Source organism: Anolis sagrei, chromosome 5 (assembly GCF_037176765.1).
Source record: "Anolis sagrei isolate rAnoSag1 chromosome 5, rAnoSag1.mat, whole genome shotgun sequence".
Taxonomy (NCBI): Eukaryota; Metazoa; Chordata; class Lepidosauria; order Squamata; family Dactyloidae; genus Anolis; species Anolis sagrei.
In genome coordinates, this window is record NC_090025.1 from 106083687 (window position 1) to 106099052 (window position 15366).

The 15366-nt window shown below is 41.4% G+C and overlaps 1 pseudogene; it reads left to right on the forward strand.

Annotated features, from left to right (window-relative positions):
• Nucleotides 1–1495: 1495 nt before the first annotated feature.
• Nucleotides 1496–13714, forward strand: LOC137097122 (RIMS-binding protein 3A-like; annotated as a pseudogene).
• Nucleotides 13715–15366: the final 1652 nt, after the last annotated feature.

Here is a 15366-nt window from a genome sequence, read left to right on the forward strand (position 1 = left end):
GATTTAGAGGTTCTCAACAAATCTGTAGTAAAAACATGTCCTCAGTCTCTTCTAAGGCTAGTTGTCTCAACTTTTGTCCTTTCCCATAAAACTCCCCTCCGTATTCTGTTCCAATGACTGATTGGCACAGAGTATGCCATTCTGCTCACACACTCCTACTTTGCCCAGGAGGATGTTCTTTTTCTAATGAATTAATGCACCACTCTGTCCCTTCTACATTGCCATATAAATTCCAAATTATCTATGCTGTCGAAGGCTTTCATGGGTGGAATCACTGAGTTGCTCAAGCAGACAAGAGTTCTTTCTTCCTCCCTGGACATTCCACAGATATATAAAACCCACTTGCCTAGTTTCCAACAACGTCTGAGGATGCCTGCCATAGATAAGTGAAATGTCAGGAGAGAATGCTTCTGGAACATGGCTGCATAACCTGAAAAACTCACAGCAACCCAGATTATCTGCTTTAAATTGGATTATATGGCAATGGAGATTCATATAATCCAGTTCAAATGTGGATTATTTGCTTTGATAACGTAGATTATATGGCAGTGTAGAAGGGGTCTCTAACTTCCATGGCTCAATGCTATCGGATCCTGGAGTTTGTGGCTTGGGCACTATGAAGGATCGTGCGATTATAACTCAGTAATAAACCACTCCACTGTCACCAATCTGATGGAATATGATTCTGGCACGGAGTGTTTATATATGTATGAGGTAGCTTGTATGTACTTTTGGTAGATTCGCTGCCACCACCTAATTAACTTTAGGAAATTACAGATGATTCCCTGAGGTAATCTTCTTCCTGCCCACCAGCTCTCCCTTAGCTCCCTGAGATGACTGTGTTGTTAAGATGTTAAATCAGATAGAACTATTATCACAGGAATGAATCACTACTGAGTCTTCTTTGAAAGTTGAACTAGATAAAATGTTTATTTATAATATTGAACAAACAACTATCTTCTTTAATGAGGCACACAAGCTTGAATGGTTACTGAGGCACAATAATCTTGATGGTGACTTCAAATAGGTTCTTTGGCTTAGATATGAGTAAAACACCTCACTCTACAATAACACAGTAGCAGTGAGTTCCCCAGACTAACCTAACCAGGTTGTCCCTAGAGCAATTAGCTACACTCTAAGCAGAGTCCTCTATAAGCGAATCTACTCTAAGCCAGAGAGCAAACCACTTGTGCAAAAAAAACAAAACAAAAAAAAAACAACCACACACGCACTCAGGCGACTACTTTGACCTTCCTGGCCAAATAATGCAGCCTTGCCTGTCACAAATGCTCTCTGACAGAAAAATCTAAGCTCAAAAATCTACCTCTCTCTTCTGTTCCCCAAATTACTCCTTCTTCTTCAAACCCAAAAATCAATCTCCCTTCTTTCTCTCAAGCTCACACTTTTCCCTCTCAGGGCTAAACTCCTCCCATCTGTCCTAACCAATCAAAAGAGAGTTTCAGCTCCTCCCCTCTTCTCCTTTTACACTCCCAAGATGTCTGCTTCCTTTGCTGACCCTCCCAAAATGGAGTCCTGCCTACTGATATTTCAGGCTTCTCCTTCGGCCTATGGAGTAAGAATCATTACAGGCACCATCTGCAATCTATATAAATAAAAATGTAATGTTCGTTTGTGGGATTAACATAACTCAAAAACCACTGGATGAATTGACACGAAAATTGGACACAACACACCTAACAGTCCAACGAGTGTTCATGACCCCTAAACACACACACACAAACCCCAGCGGAACAGACTTAAAAATCTCAAAAATACACCAGATATACATATACACATACACTCATATACATATGCACATGCACACATTCATACACATCTATTGGCTAAGGCACTCAGGAGGCGTCCAAGCCTCTTCCCAGCTGTAGAGCGCCAGCCAATCATCGCCAAGCCGACAGAGGGCGGGGAGCGGGAAATTCAAAACTGACAGCTCTGTTTATGTATAAAAAGGCTTTATTTTGTGTACTCTGTATGCTTTGCTTGATGAATTATTGCAGCTTTGCATCCTTTCCAGCTGGATTGCAATAAAATCAACTCGGTGGTGCTTCCTTCAGCTTTAGTGATATTCTTTTGGGAAATTAGGGAATTCTTTCAACTGCGGCTTCTCCTTTCTTTTGCTCACCAAAGTAGCGAGCCCACTTTGGTGGGTCTGCAGGGTCTCTCCTTCCAGGGTGAGACCCTTCTAAATATATATATATATATATATATATATATACACACACACACACACTAGCCATCCCCTGCCACATGTTGCTGTGGCCGACATGGGGGTTCTGTGTAGGATGTTTGCCCAATTCTATTGTTGGTGGGGTTCAGAATGCTCTGTGATTGTAGGTGAACTATAAATCCCAGTAACTACAAATCCCAAATATCAAGATCCTATTTTCCCCAAACTCTAACAAGTGTTCACATTTGCACATATTGAGTTTGGTCCAGATCCATAATTGTCTGAGTCCACAGTGCTCTCTGGATGTAGGTGAACTACAACTCCCAAACTCAAGGTTAATGCCCACCAAACCCTTCTAATGTTTTCTGTTGGTCATGGAATTCCTGTGTACCAAGTTTGGTTCCATTCAATCATTGGTAGAGTTCAGAATGCTCATTGATAGTCGGTGAACTATAAATCCCAGCAACTACAACTCCCAAATGGCAAACTTGATTCTTTTGATTGAAGGACATACATTGGGTTGTTAGGTGTATGCTGTCCAAATTTGGTGTCAATTCCCCCAGTGGTTTTTGCGTTCTGTTAATCCCACAAACGAACATTACATTTTTATTTATATAGATATATACACACACACATGCAAACACACATATATACACAAATACACACACACACATAAACACATATATATACACAAATACACACACACACAAACACATATACACAGCAGTGCATGGCAGGGGATGGCTAGTGTCATATAAAATCCAATTATCTTCTTTGAACTGAATTATATGGCAGTTTAGACTCATACAATCCAGTTCAAAGCAGATAATCTGGATTATATATGGTGTGTTTGTGCTTCAGACAATTTCAATACCAGGGAGAGGTATAAGGTTTATGGAACCTTTTAAAAACCTGTTTGCATCTGTTGCAGTAAAAGTAGTCTACAAAAGTTTATGAGGCCAACTTCTTTCTCTCTGTTAATCTCAAAGGTGCTACAAGTTCCTTATGTGTGTAATGCATGAATGCTGGTTTATTTGCCATTCTCAGCACTTTTATCAAAACCACTTCAAGGTCAAAGATAAGTTTTTTTAAAAAGAACAAAAGACTTCATGCCTGAACCCGGATAAGAACAAATCCTAGATCCGGGGAAAACATGCCAATGTACAGAATAGCTACAAGACAGACATGAAACAAAAGTTTTCCATCAGAGAGGGCAAATACAAAGGATTCTGGGTAGATTGTTCCCCAAATAGAATGTATTTAATGAAAGAAGGGCCAGAAGGAAATGTTTCTCTTCCTTGTCACAAAATCAAACAGAAAGCAGTAAAGGCTTGGGATAACCTTCCCCTCTCCAAAAAACAAATACGCAAGAATTTAAGGTGGAGGTTTCTGAAAAGCCAGGCCCTATCTACACTGCCATATAATGCAGTCTGTGTAGATTTATATAATCCAGTTTAACTACATTGAACTGCATCATGTGAGGCTGGGTGCCTTTCCACATAGCCATATAACTCAGGGCCCTTTCATACAGCCCTATATCCCAGAATATCAAAGCAGAAAATCGCACAATATCTGCTTTGAACTGGGTTATTTGAGTCCCCACTCAGATAATGTGGGATTTCCTGCCTTGATTTTCTGGGATGTAGGACTGTGTGGAAGGGTCCTCAGAATATTATTATTATTATTATTATTATTATTATTATTATTATTATTGACTTTATTTGTACCCCGCTAACATCTCCCGAAGGACTCGGTGCAGCTTACAAATCCCACAATATCTGCTTTGAACTTGAGGGCCCTTCCACACAGCCATGCAATCCAGAATATCAAGGCAGAAAATCTCACAATATCTGCTTTTAACTTGGTTATCTGAGTCCACACTCAGATAATGTGGGATTTTCTGCCTTGATTTTCTGGGATATAGGACTATGTGGAAGGGCCCCAGGTCCACACTGCCATATATCCCAGTTCAAAGCAGAAAATGTGGGTTTTTATTCAGCTGTTTGGAAAGGGGCTGGATCTACACTACCCTATATTCTTGGACCAGATCCCAGATCATCATCATCATCATCATCATCATCATTTATACCCTGCCTTATCTCCCCAAAGGGGACTCAAAGCGGCTTGACATAAAAGTATTGGTATCCAATTTAAAATATGCAAATATACAAACATTTAAACAGAATTACACACAAACAGCATTAACATTTTCAGCTAAAAACCATCAAAACATATTCAAAGTTCTTCTGCTTATCCTGGATTATCTGGCAGTGTAGACTCATATAACTCAGTTCAAAGCAGATAGTCTGAGATCAAATCCTGGTATATTTAAGGCAGTGTAGATCCAGCCTGAGTCTACACTGACCATATAATGAACTGCATTATAAGACATAAAGTGAAGTGAAATCTTCCAAACAGGGGGACAGGCAGCAAACCAAACCCTACTGGGATGTTAACCCTTCCCTATGCTATCCAAAGCTATACTTAATAAACTTACATGTTCCATCTTGTCTCCTCATATGTCATCAATTGGGGACCCCCCCCCCCCCCCACCACCACCACCACTCTGGGTCAGAGTGAATAGAGAGGGGGCCAGGGACAGTTCCACCTTGTCTCCTGTGCTATACTAATAATATAATATAATGCAATATAATGTAAAATATTGTATATACATATAATACTTATAATATTATATAAAATATTATAAATATTATATGTATATTATATATATTTATATTTATAATATTATAATGTAATACAATATAATACTAATAATATATTATAATTATATATTTATATTACATGTAATATTACTAATAATATTACAATATAATGGTACAATACAATATAGCAATATATAATACTGATATTGTACTATGCTAATAATATAATATATTGTATGTATATATCTTGTAAGCCTCTCTGAGTCGCCTTCGGGGTGCGAAGGGCAGCATATAAATGTCGTAAATATATAAATTAAATGTTCTGACTTGCAAAAAACTTAAGCACAAACCTAAAGAGCCTCTCCTGTTTGTAACTTGGAGACTGCCTGCACTACAGTACCAAACTGCACTGGCAATATAGATGAGATTTTTAGTTAAAGAAGCTTATGGAGCTGATTGTTTGATGGCTCACCACTCCCCCTGGTGGCTAATGAGTAGTAGAATTACTATTAAAAAGGGAATTCTAGGCTGGATCTACAGTGCCCTATACCTCAGGATCTGATCCCAGATTATCTGCTTTGAACTGGATTATATGGCAGTGTGGATTTAGGGCCCTTCCAGACAGGCCCTATATCCCAGGATGTGATTCCAGGTTTTCTTTTTTTTTTTTAACTGGATTATATGAATTCACGCTGCCAGATAATCTGGGGGCGGTTCCAGACAGGACTTTAATGTGTGCCCAATGGAGTTTTAAAAATCAGATCGGGCCTGCGTTAGAGTCCACACACTGGCCCAAAATCCATGCTTTTCAGAGGGGGGTGGGATATGTCCAAATGTCCTGTCACATCTTCTGGGAGGGCACCCAGACACAAAAGAAAAGCACTAGAAAAGCCTTTTAAAAAGAAAATAACTTACCCACCCAGCATTTCCCTACTGCCGGCCCTCTTGGTGCATAGAAATGATGCACAGGGAGAAGGGGGGGGGGGGCAGGAGCAATCTTCATCCTTTGCAAGGATGACCAAGCAGAAATTCAAATATTGGTCTCCAGATTCTCAAGACTTTATCATACAAAGCAGAGAAACCAGCATTACAGTTCAGCCATTTTTGGCAACTCCCTGTATTACATGAAGTCGGGTATCCCACTACTAGTTTGGTCACCCTCCCCCCACAATTCTTCCATCTCTAGCTGTAAATAGATCCTATTTGGGAATGTTCCTATCACCTACCTTGGTGTGTTGAGTCCCTTCTGCTCTGTGCCATCAGGATGGCAATACAATAAAATTAGGGGCTGGGATTATCCTCCTCCCTACATTATTACCAAGGTGGTTGCTTTGATTTATTTTATGCTCTACCACACACACATACACACACAATATATATAAGTGTGTGTGTGTTTTGTTTTTAAAAGCAATTGTGCAAAAAAAATTAATTAAAAATAAATAAACCTCAAGGTATGCCAAGGTGGGCCATATGGGCATGTACAAATCTGATTGTGGGATCATGAACTGGCAAATTAATGCAGTTTTGCTACTGAAGACAAGTGCAATATAGAAGAGGTCAATGTGGTATCTATTAATTATCTATAGCAGTGCTTCTCAAAGTGTGCTCTGTGGAGCACTTGGGTCTCTGCAAAGCACTCTAAGGGGCTCCACAGTTTCCTCTTCCTTCTCCCCCCCCCCCCGCCTCCACCAAGCATACCTTCATTTTTCCTACTCCCCTGCCTCCCTCACCCCCAAAAGGTTTTTTCCCTTGCCTTTGTTGCTTCCAAAACTCTGTCTCCCTCCCATCGCAGGGGATGCTTTGATTGTGCTTTTTCTACATGGCAGAAGGAAGTTCAACTGAATTCCCCCCTAGGGTTGCTCCTATTATTGCTGCTGCTGCTGCTGCTACTGCTACTGCTGCTACTGCTGCTGCTGCTGTTGTTAGAAACACAAAAAGATGAGTCCACAGCAAACAAGATCACTCTGCTCGCTGTTGTATTGGATCACACGTCGGACACTTCCCAAGTGTCTAGGACTGTGTGATGTATTGGCGAATAATGTTTGCAGATCCCAGTAAGGTGGCCTTTTGCAGCTGGCAATGGTAATTTTGTCAGTGCCGATTGTGTTTAAGTGCAGGCCAAGGTCTTTAGGCATTGTACCCAGTGTGCCGATCACCACTGGTACCAGCAGAGTCTTTACAGTTCGATCTTTAAATCCTCATATTGTGTCAGCTTTTCCAGTTGTTTCTCTTCAATCCTGCTGTCACCTGGGATTGCAACATCAACGATCTATACTTCGTTTTTTAACACCATTGTGAGGTCAGGAGTATTACTACTACTACTACTACTACTACTACTACAAAGGCTGGGTGGCCATTTGCTAGGGTTTCATTGTAAAAGTAAAACATCTTATTTATGTTTTAGTAATTGCAATAATAATCATCATCACCATCATCGTCATGAATTCTAAGGTTGGATCTACATTGCCCTATATCCCAGAATCTGATCCCAGATTATCTGGCAGTGTAGACTCATATAATCCAGTTGTATCAGATCCTAGGATATACGGCAGTATAGATCCAGCCTAGCTCAAAGCTCTGGTGGCTGCTAGAAATAGAAACAAGAGTTTCTACCTGCAGAATACCTTTCTTTTAGCAAGAATTCCTCTTCTGGTGGCAGATCTCAAGTTATCTGCTCACAAAGCTAATTTCTGATGCCAGAACTGTTGTTTCTTTATTTACAGCGTTTCTATCCCACCTCTCTCACCCTGGAAGGAATTCAACTTTTCTGGTGGCTAAACTAAAAGGGGGCAGGGGGAAAAGATGAATGGGGTTACAGCAGATCCAAATGTCCTCTCAATTAATAACACAATCATAGTATCAACCCAAAGTGTCATAAATAATTTCCAACATCCCTAAAAAGCTTTACCTACCAATTTTTAATCAATGTATGGAAGCACAGACCCTATCTACACTGCCATATAATCCAGTTCCTGATCCCAGATTATCTGCTTTAAACTAGATTATATGGCATTGAAGACTCAGGCCCCTTCTACACTGCCATATAATCCAGATTATTAAATCAGATAATCCACATTATCTGCTTTGAACTGGATTATATGAGTCTACACTGCCATATAATCCAGTTCAAATCAGATAATCTGGATTTCATATGACAGTGTAGGCCCAAACTCAGGCCCCTTCTACACTGCCATATAAAATCCAGATTATCTGCTTTTAACTGGATGATACTCAAGGTAGACTTCCTGCTGCTGGTCTGTTGTGGGGGTCGTGGAGATCTCACAGAAAAGGGAAATGAAATTATTTCATTTTATTTTGCTTGGATGTCCTTGACGAACTGTAAATCCTTAGGGTATGGGGAGGGGTGTTGTTCAAAAACATTATTGCCATACTAGTGCTACTGCTCAGTTCTCCTTTTATATATTGATTCAAATTCATTAAGTAACATTTACATAAGGTTTAGGCTGGGAGTAGTCTGGATTTAACACAACTTCAGTTGTTGCAGTGTTTCCTTGTTGGCCCTTGACCATCTCTTGCAATTAGGGTTGAATTCTTTGGCTGCAATCCTATATACACAAGTATTTGCATGGACATTAACCCCAGTGAACTGTATGAGCCTTACTTCTCAGCAAACATGTATAGTGTAGACTGGCCAAGCAGCCAGAAGAATTGCTTTATCATTCTGCAGATTAGAGTTGCTTCAGTAACTTGAGTATTAACTTTTATTCTCTAAATGTTGGCTCTTCTACTTTTTAAGACGTCAAATGAAGTGACTACAGTAAATTGAGACCAATACATACAGAGATAGAGTCTCACTTATCCAACCTTCGCTCATCTGATGTTTTGTATTATCCAACGCAGTCTGCCTCCCACCCGGATCCAATGCTGTTTCAATACATTGCTATGTTTTGATACTAAATTCATAAATACAGTAATTACTACATAATGTTACCATGTATTCAACTGCTTTTTTCTGTCAATTTGTTGCAAAGCATGATGTTTTGGTGCTCAATTTGTAAAATCATAATGTAATTTGACGTTTAATAGGCTTTTCTCTAATCCCTCCTTAGTATCCAACATTTTCGCTTATCCAATGTTCTGCTGGCCCGTTTATGTTGGATAAGGGAGACTCTACAATAGATAGATATGATCTGCTTTGAATTGGATTATATGGTAATGTAGAAGGGGCCTGAGTAACTGTTAGCATGACCCATGAAGAAGGATGAGAGGAGGGGGGAAATGGTGTTTTCTACATTATGGACATTATATATACATATACGTAAGATTTGCCTGTTAAACTGTAGGTCTTGAAATCGAGGTGGAATTTAAAAGGGTCTGGCCCTGAAGGAGAGACCCTGTGGCCCCACCAAAGAGAGATCGCTACAATGGTGAGCAAAAAGAAGCCCAATTTAAAAGGTTTTTCCTAAATTCCCCCCCAAAAAATCTCACTAAAGTTGAAGGAAGCACCACCAAGATGATTTTATTGCAATTCAGCTGAAAAGGATGCAAAGCAGCAATATTTTGCCAAGCTAAGCATGCATGAGTACAAATAAAAGCCATTTTTATAGAAAAACAGAGTTGCCTGGTTTGAATCTCCCACTCCCCGCCCTCCGCCTGGCTTGAAGGTGATTGGCCGGTGCTGCAACAGTTGGGAGGAGGCTCAGCTGCCTCTCGAACACCTGGGCCAATCACAGGGCTTCTGCTGTGCGCCTGGGCCAATTAGAGGGCTTCCGTCGCCTCGGCGCTCCAGCGAATCAGAAGAGAGGGTGGTGGGACAAGGGGATACAATGCATTCTTGAGTGGATTATGGAAACTCAGGAAATGTCCAAGGGGCTTGGCGAGTCCTAAAAGGCCTACGAGCGAAGCCTTACTATTGTCTTGTGAGTGATTACAATAAACATTGATATTGGTGATACCGCCATAATCCGGGTTTTCCTTCTACGCCAAGACAGAGGAACAATGGGGGAAACTTAGGGAGATGTCTTCAGTGAGAGAGATTGAATAGGTGACAGGTCAGGAGAGGGGAAGCTTTCCGAAGGCTTCTTCATGTCCTATTGAAATATAATAAAAGTTTGCCAAGTGGCCGTTTCCCCTGGTGGTCAAAACCTCCGAGGCCAGGGGATACGATCCTTTGTTATAGTCCATGCAAGGAGTGTCTTTTGATAAAGGTTCTTTCAACTGTTAATTCCTTCCTTTCCAAGGTCAAGGTGGCTTCCTTATATTTTTTATACATTTTTTTCAAAAGGGGAATGGGGCAAAAAGGGTCAGGAAAAGGTCAGATACACAGGGAGAAAGTATGAAAATATAGAAATCATGATACAGAGTATATACCCACCTATTCCCCTCACTAGAGTCCCATAGAAGTTCAAGAGAGTGCATAAGTGTAAAGGGAGGTGGTTTCTCAGTAATAAATGCTCTACCTTCTGCTATATATGAAGCATAGGGCATAAAACCTTGATTAAATGTACACACTATCTACCATGGGAAGGGTCCTTGTTGTTGTTAGTGTCTTGGCAAGTTGACCAAGGCTTAACCCTTATTATCCAGTCTGGTGTCCTTGTCCTTAGCAAAACTATAAGTTACTATCTTTTATGGGGGGGGGGGGAGAGAGGTCATGTTCGACTTCATTTTGATGATACATATGAATATAGTCATGTTGCTGTGAAGCCGCAATAGCCCCTCCCCCTAGAAGATCTGTAGTTCGCCAAGGGCTCTGTAATAAATATGTTTTTAAATTGCTTAAAAATATATTTTTTGAAGTTTCCCTGGTGTGAAGCATTGGAAATTGAGAACAGATTGGCGGCAGTTTTGACTTGTAGGAGCTTGAGTTTGGAGAGCATTTGTCATCACTGGTTTTCTAAATAGATAAACCAACTGTGGCTGCTTTCCTTGCACAACATTGCTTTAGCTCAGATGTCACATCTACACAGTATAATGAATGGAATTTGAACCCACACTAACTACCATGGCTTAATGCTCCGGAATTCTTGGAGTTATTGTATGACAAACACTAGTATTCTTTAATAGATGTCGCAATACACTTTTAACTGAAGTGTGTGCTTCTCTATGTGTGTCTCCAAGTCACCTGTTGACATATGGCAACCCCATGAATTCCATAGGCCTTTCTTGGAACAGGAATCCTCCATTCCTTCCTCCAAAATATCTCCTATAGCGCTTGGGATGTTTTGGTTGTCTCCCATCCAATGGATAACCACTGCTGATCCTGTGTAGCTTCCAAGATCAGACTGGATCTGTTGCCTTTACACCATTTAGGTAGTTTACAGCTCTCACAATCACATTTCCTGGAAGGATGTGGAAGACAAATTGCCCTATTTGTATGTGGTGTTGGAAACTTTGGTGTGTATGTGTGTGTGTTTTGGGCAGACATTGTTCCAAAATTGCAACCAAATTCAACAACTGGGAGAAAAGCATTAGGGGAATACTGTGGGATTTTTGAGGCTGCAAATGCTTTTGGATTGCAGTATTGATTCAAGAAAGCACAATGTTTAGCCTGGAGCAGAGAAGGTTTGGAGGGGACATGATAGCCCCGCGTAAATATTTGAAAAGAGAATCTATGGAAGATGAGCTCATCTTCCTGGGAGTCCAGTGGCATCTCCTTCTCAGGAGTTTTCAAACAGAGGGCCCTTCCAAACAACCCTATATCCCAGAATATCAAGGCGGAAAATCCCACATTATCTGAGCGTGGACTCAGATAACCCAGTTCAAAGCAGATATTGTGAGATTTTCTACCTTGATATTCTGGGATATAGGGCTGTGGGGAAGGGCACAGAGACTGGAGCCGCATCTACACGTCCATGAAATGCAATTTAAGAATGCATTGAAGGGACTTTATAATTTCTAAACCTTTAATAAATTGTATCTGCTTTGAGCAGATACAATTACATTTGCTTTAAGGAAGGGTGAGTGAAGAAAGATAGACCCTTTTGAACTGTGGTGCTGGAGGAAAATTCTGAGCGTTTCTTGGACCGCAAGAAGATCAAACCAGTCCATACTCCAGGAAATAATGTCCGGCTGCTCATTGGATATTAGAGGCAAAGATGAAGTATTTTGGCCACATATTGAGAAGACAGGAAAGCTTGGAGAAGACAATTATGCTGGATGGTATCCTTGAAGTGACTGAATTGACTTTGAAGGAGCTGGGGGTGGCCACGGCTGACAGGGAGCTCTGGCATGGGCTGGTCCATGAGGTCACGAAGAGTTGGAAGTGACTGAATGAATAAACAATAGCATCTGCTTTTCTCGATTTTCTGTGTAACTTGTATCTTTCCATGTACTATATCTATTTCTTATATAAAATATATAAGCTTCTTTATAAAATAAGATGTAACTCAGAGACAGTCAGATTTCCATAACTCTGCTGTATTTGTATTTCCGTGAGAACAAGAAGGTTGGGCAAATCCCTCTGTTTCCCAAGCCAAATGCAGAGATAGGTAGTTTCCCGTCTCAGTCCAGATAATCCCAGAATTGTTTGTCTCGTTAAATGATCCACGTGAGGCTGCTGACCATGGAAACAGAAGCTCAGTGTATGTACATTTGTTAACACCCCCTCTCATGTCACTGGTGGCACACCTTCAGCTGGGGTCTCTGTCAACCTGCTTCAATGTCTTGTCACTCGCTTTTCCCCATCCTCCTCCCAGCGCGAGGCCGAGATCAGGCAGTTGCTCAGCTGGAAGAAGGCTGAGCTGTGCCAGGTCAAGGAGCTTCTGCAGCGGGAGCATGGCACTGCCATGCGCCAGGCCCGAGACCGTCAGCGCCAGCTGGCCAAGGAGCTGGTAGGCCGCTGCAAAGGTCAAGACCTGAGTGGAGAGGCCTACGCCAAGCTGCAGGTAGTGCTAGGCAAGCCCCACAGGGAGATCGGCAGCGAGCAGGCTGCTTGCATCCGCCACCTCAAGGCTGAGCTGGAACTGGAACAGAGCCCCTTCCTCAAGTACATCCTGCAGCGCTTTGAGGGGGAGCAGCCCTGCAGAGGAGCCCCTCTGACCACCCCGAAGTCACCAAGAGCAGGCCTCACTCCCTGAGCAGCCCCATGGCCGTCTGCCAAGCCTCCAAGGCACATTCAGTGGATGGTGACCTGAACCACTGCTGTGAGTCTCTCCAAAAGCAAGCATGGAGCTGTTACACATGGAGCGAGAGCTGCTGCTTCCAGTTGCTTTCTGATAAGAGCAAACAATGTGAACATCTACAACAGGAAATTGAGGGCAAGCAAAAGCAATGTGAGGATTTGGAAAAAATAAAACCTAAAAGAAATTACTCAGGAAAATAGTGAGCTCTGCTTGAAGTTAATGCAGGCGAATGACGTTTGTGATTCTGCTTGTCAGTTGACCAAAACACTTAAAAGCCAAGTGGAGAATTTAGAAGAAAGGATTGGCAATTTGGAAGACATCGTGGAAATACAGCAACAGTTAGTTAGCTTTCAGTTTTGTCCTAATCCAACAGAAGATACAATAGATGAAACACAAGAAGCAGAAAACAATAACGTTTTGCTGAATTTTGATTACGAAAATTTCAGAATTTCATGTCTTTCACGCTGGCTACAGTTACGATCCTTTTGATGGCCCTAATAAAAATCTGGAGATAGAGCTTCCACTTGCAGCTCTAGAATATGTTAATATCTGTGGAGAAATGAATGGATTGATGTGAGGGCGATCTGGCTGCGACATCTGTCACCCCATTGATCACCAGGGTTGATTCGGCTGATCTGGCTGGCTAGGCGGGTGTCCCCTTCCTCCCTCACCGCTCCATGTGCGTCCCTCCCGAAGCTGCACGCTCGGTGGAAGAGGACGACGTCCCAGGTATAGAAGGAGTGTACCGAGGTCTCCAGTCTTCAGTCCCGGTTTTACGATAGCTGTACTCCCCTGCTAGAACCTCCAAACAAGCTCAAGGATGAAGATGGTTTCTATGAAGAGGAGTGGATGGATGGCAGCAGAGAGATGATAGCTTCCAATCAGTTAGAAGTAGTTTCGGGCAATGATCTAATAAATTTTGTTCCTTTAGAGGCAAGTGGCATTTCTTACCATTGCCAATACCAAAATGCTAGGAGCGAGGAAGGGAATGACAACCCCAATGAAGATGTGTCGAACAAATTTGCACACGAAATGTTTGATGACCAGATTTCTGTTCCAGTTTTAATCCCAGCCACTCAATTGAACACCCCTCGTGCTTTGTTGCCAATCTCTGTGGTCTGTGACCAGGACCCGAGTCTGAAGATGAGCACATTGCTATGGCAAACAATGCATCTCTGTCTCTCAACCCCCACGCAGATAGCAATTTCTCTAACGCAGATAGCAATTTCAGCATTTACTTTACTTCTAATTGCAAATAGTCAGACATATCCACATCTGTGGCCATTTCTCAGAATGAGGAGTCCTCTTCAATGCTGGCAGCTCTTCAAAAGAGAAGTCCCAACTTTAGTGTTTCTTCAATACGGTTTATGCCCCCAAAAGCTAGATCCAGACACATGGGACAAAGTAATATCTGTCTTGAGGAAGATCCTGATAGTCTCTTGGAGAAGAAAATGTTCTTCTGTTCAATTCTGATTGTAAAAAATATAATATTGCTTAAATTATTTTAGTGTTTTTGTATGATTATTTATCAATTCATTTTATTATTGTTGTTGTTGTTGTCATTTGTATATTTATTAAGATATATTTATTAAAATAGATATACAATGTTAATGTTTGTTGCATTCAGTGTTATATTTTCACGTTATTGATAATTCAATAACATTTCTCACATATTGTCTTTATTTAAGGACCCTCTGACTTCTGTTCAAGTAGGGCATAAAAGAGCATCATAGGTCCTACATTTAGTTTCGGGTTCCCCTTTGCTTACCGCTTTATCGGGTGCCCTATGGGTATTTTTACATCTAATCTAACTTTACTTTTTTGATGAGATATTGGATCACTGGCTGCCATTTGTTAACAAAGTCTTCTCATTCAATTGCTCTCCTACTTCCTAAAGTCATGACCCTTTAATACAGTTCCTCATGTTGTGGTGACCCCCAACCACAAAATTATTTTCGTTCCTACTTCATAACTTCATTCTGTGGACTATCCATTACTGTGTGATGATGTTGTTCTCCCTGAGTTACAAACAACTCCTAGTTAAGAACGGGGCCAAGACAACAGGGAGAGAGAGGAATCTATCCTTCAGAATGGAAGTTCACTCCTGAAAAGGGTATCAAAGGGAAAAGTGTCTCCACTGAAGCATTATCTCCAATCCTTTCCATTTTTTTCCAAATCCAATTTTCACAGGGATGGAAAGTGAGGGGAGATATTTTGAACAGGGGCACAGACAGCAAAACAAACACCACAGGGGTGTTACCCTTCCCTATGTGATTCAAAGCTAGTATGTGTGTGTGTGTAAGTAAAAGTAAAGGTTTCCCCTTGACATTAAGTCTAGTCATGTCTGACTCTGGGGATTGGTGCTCATCTCCATTTCTATTCCGAAGAGCCGGTGTTGTCTGTAGACACCTCCAAGGTCATGTTGCCGGCATGA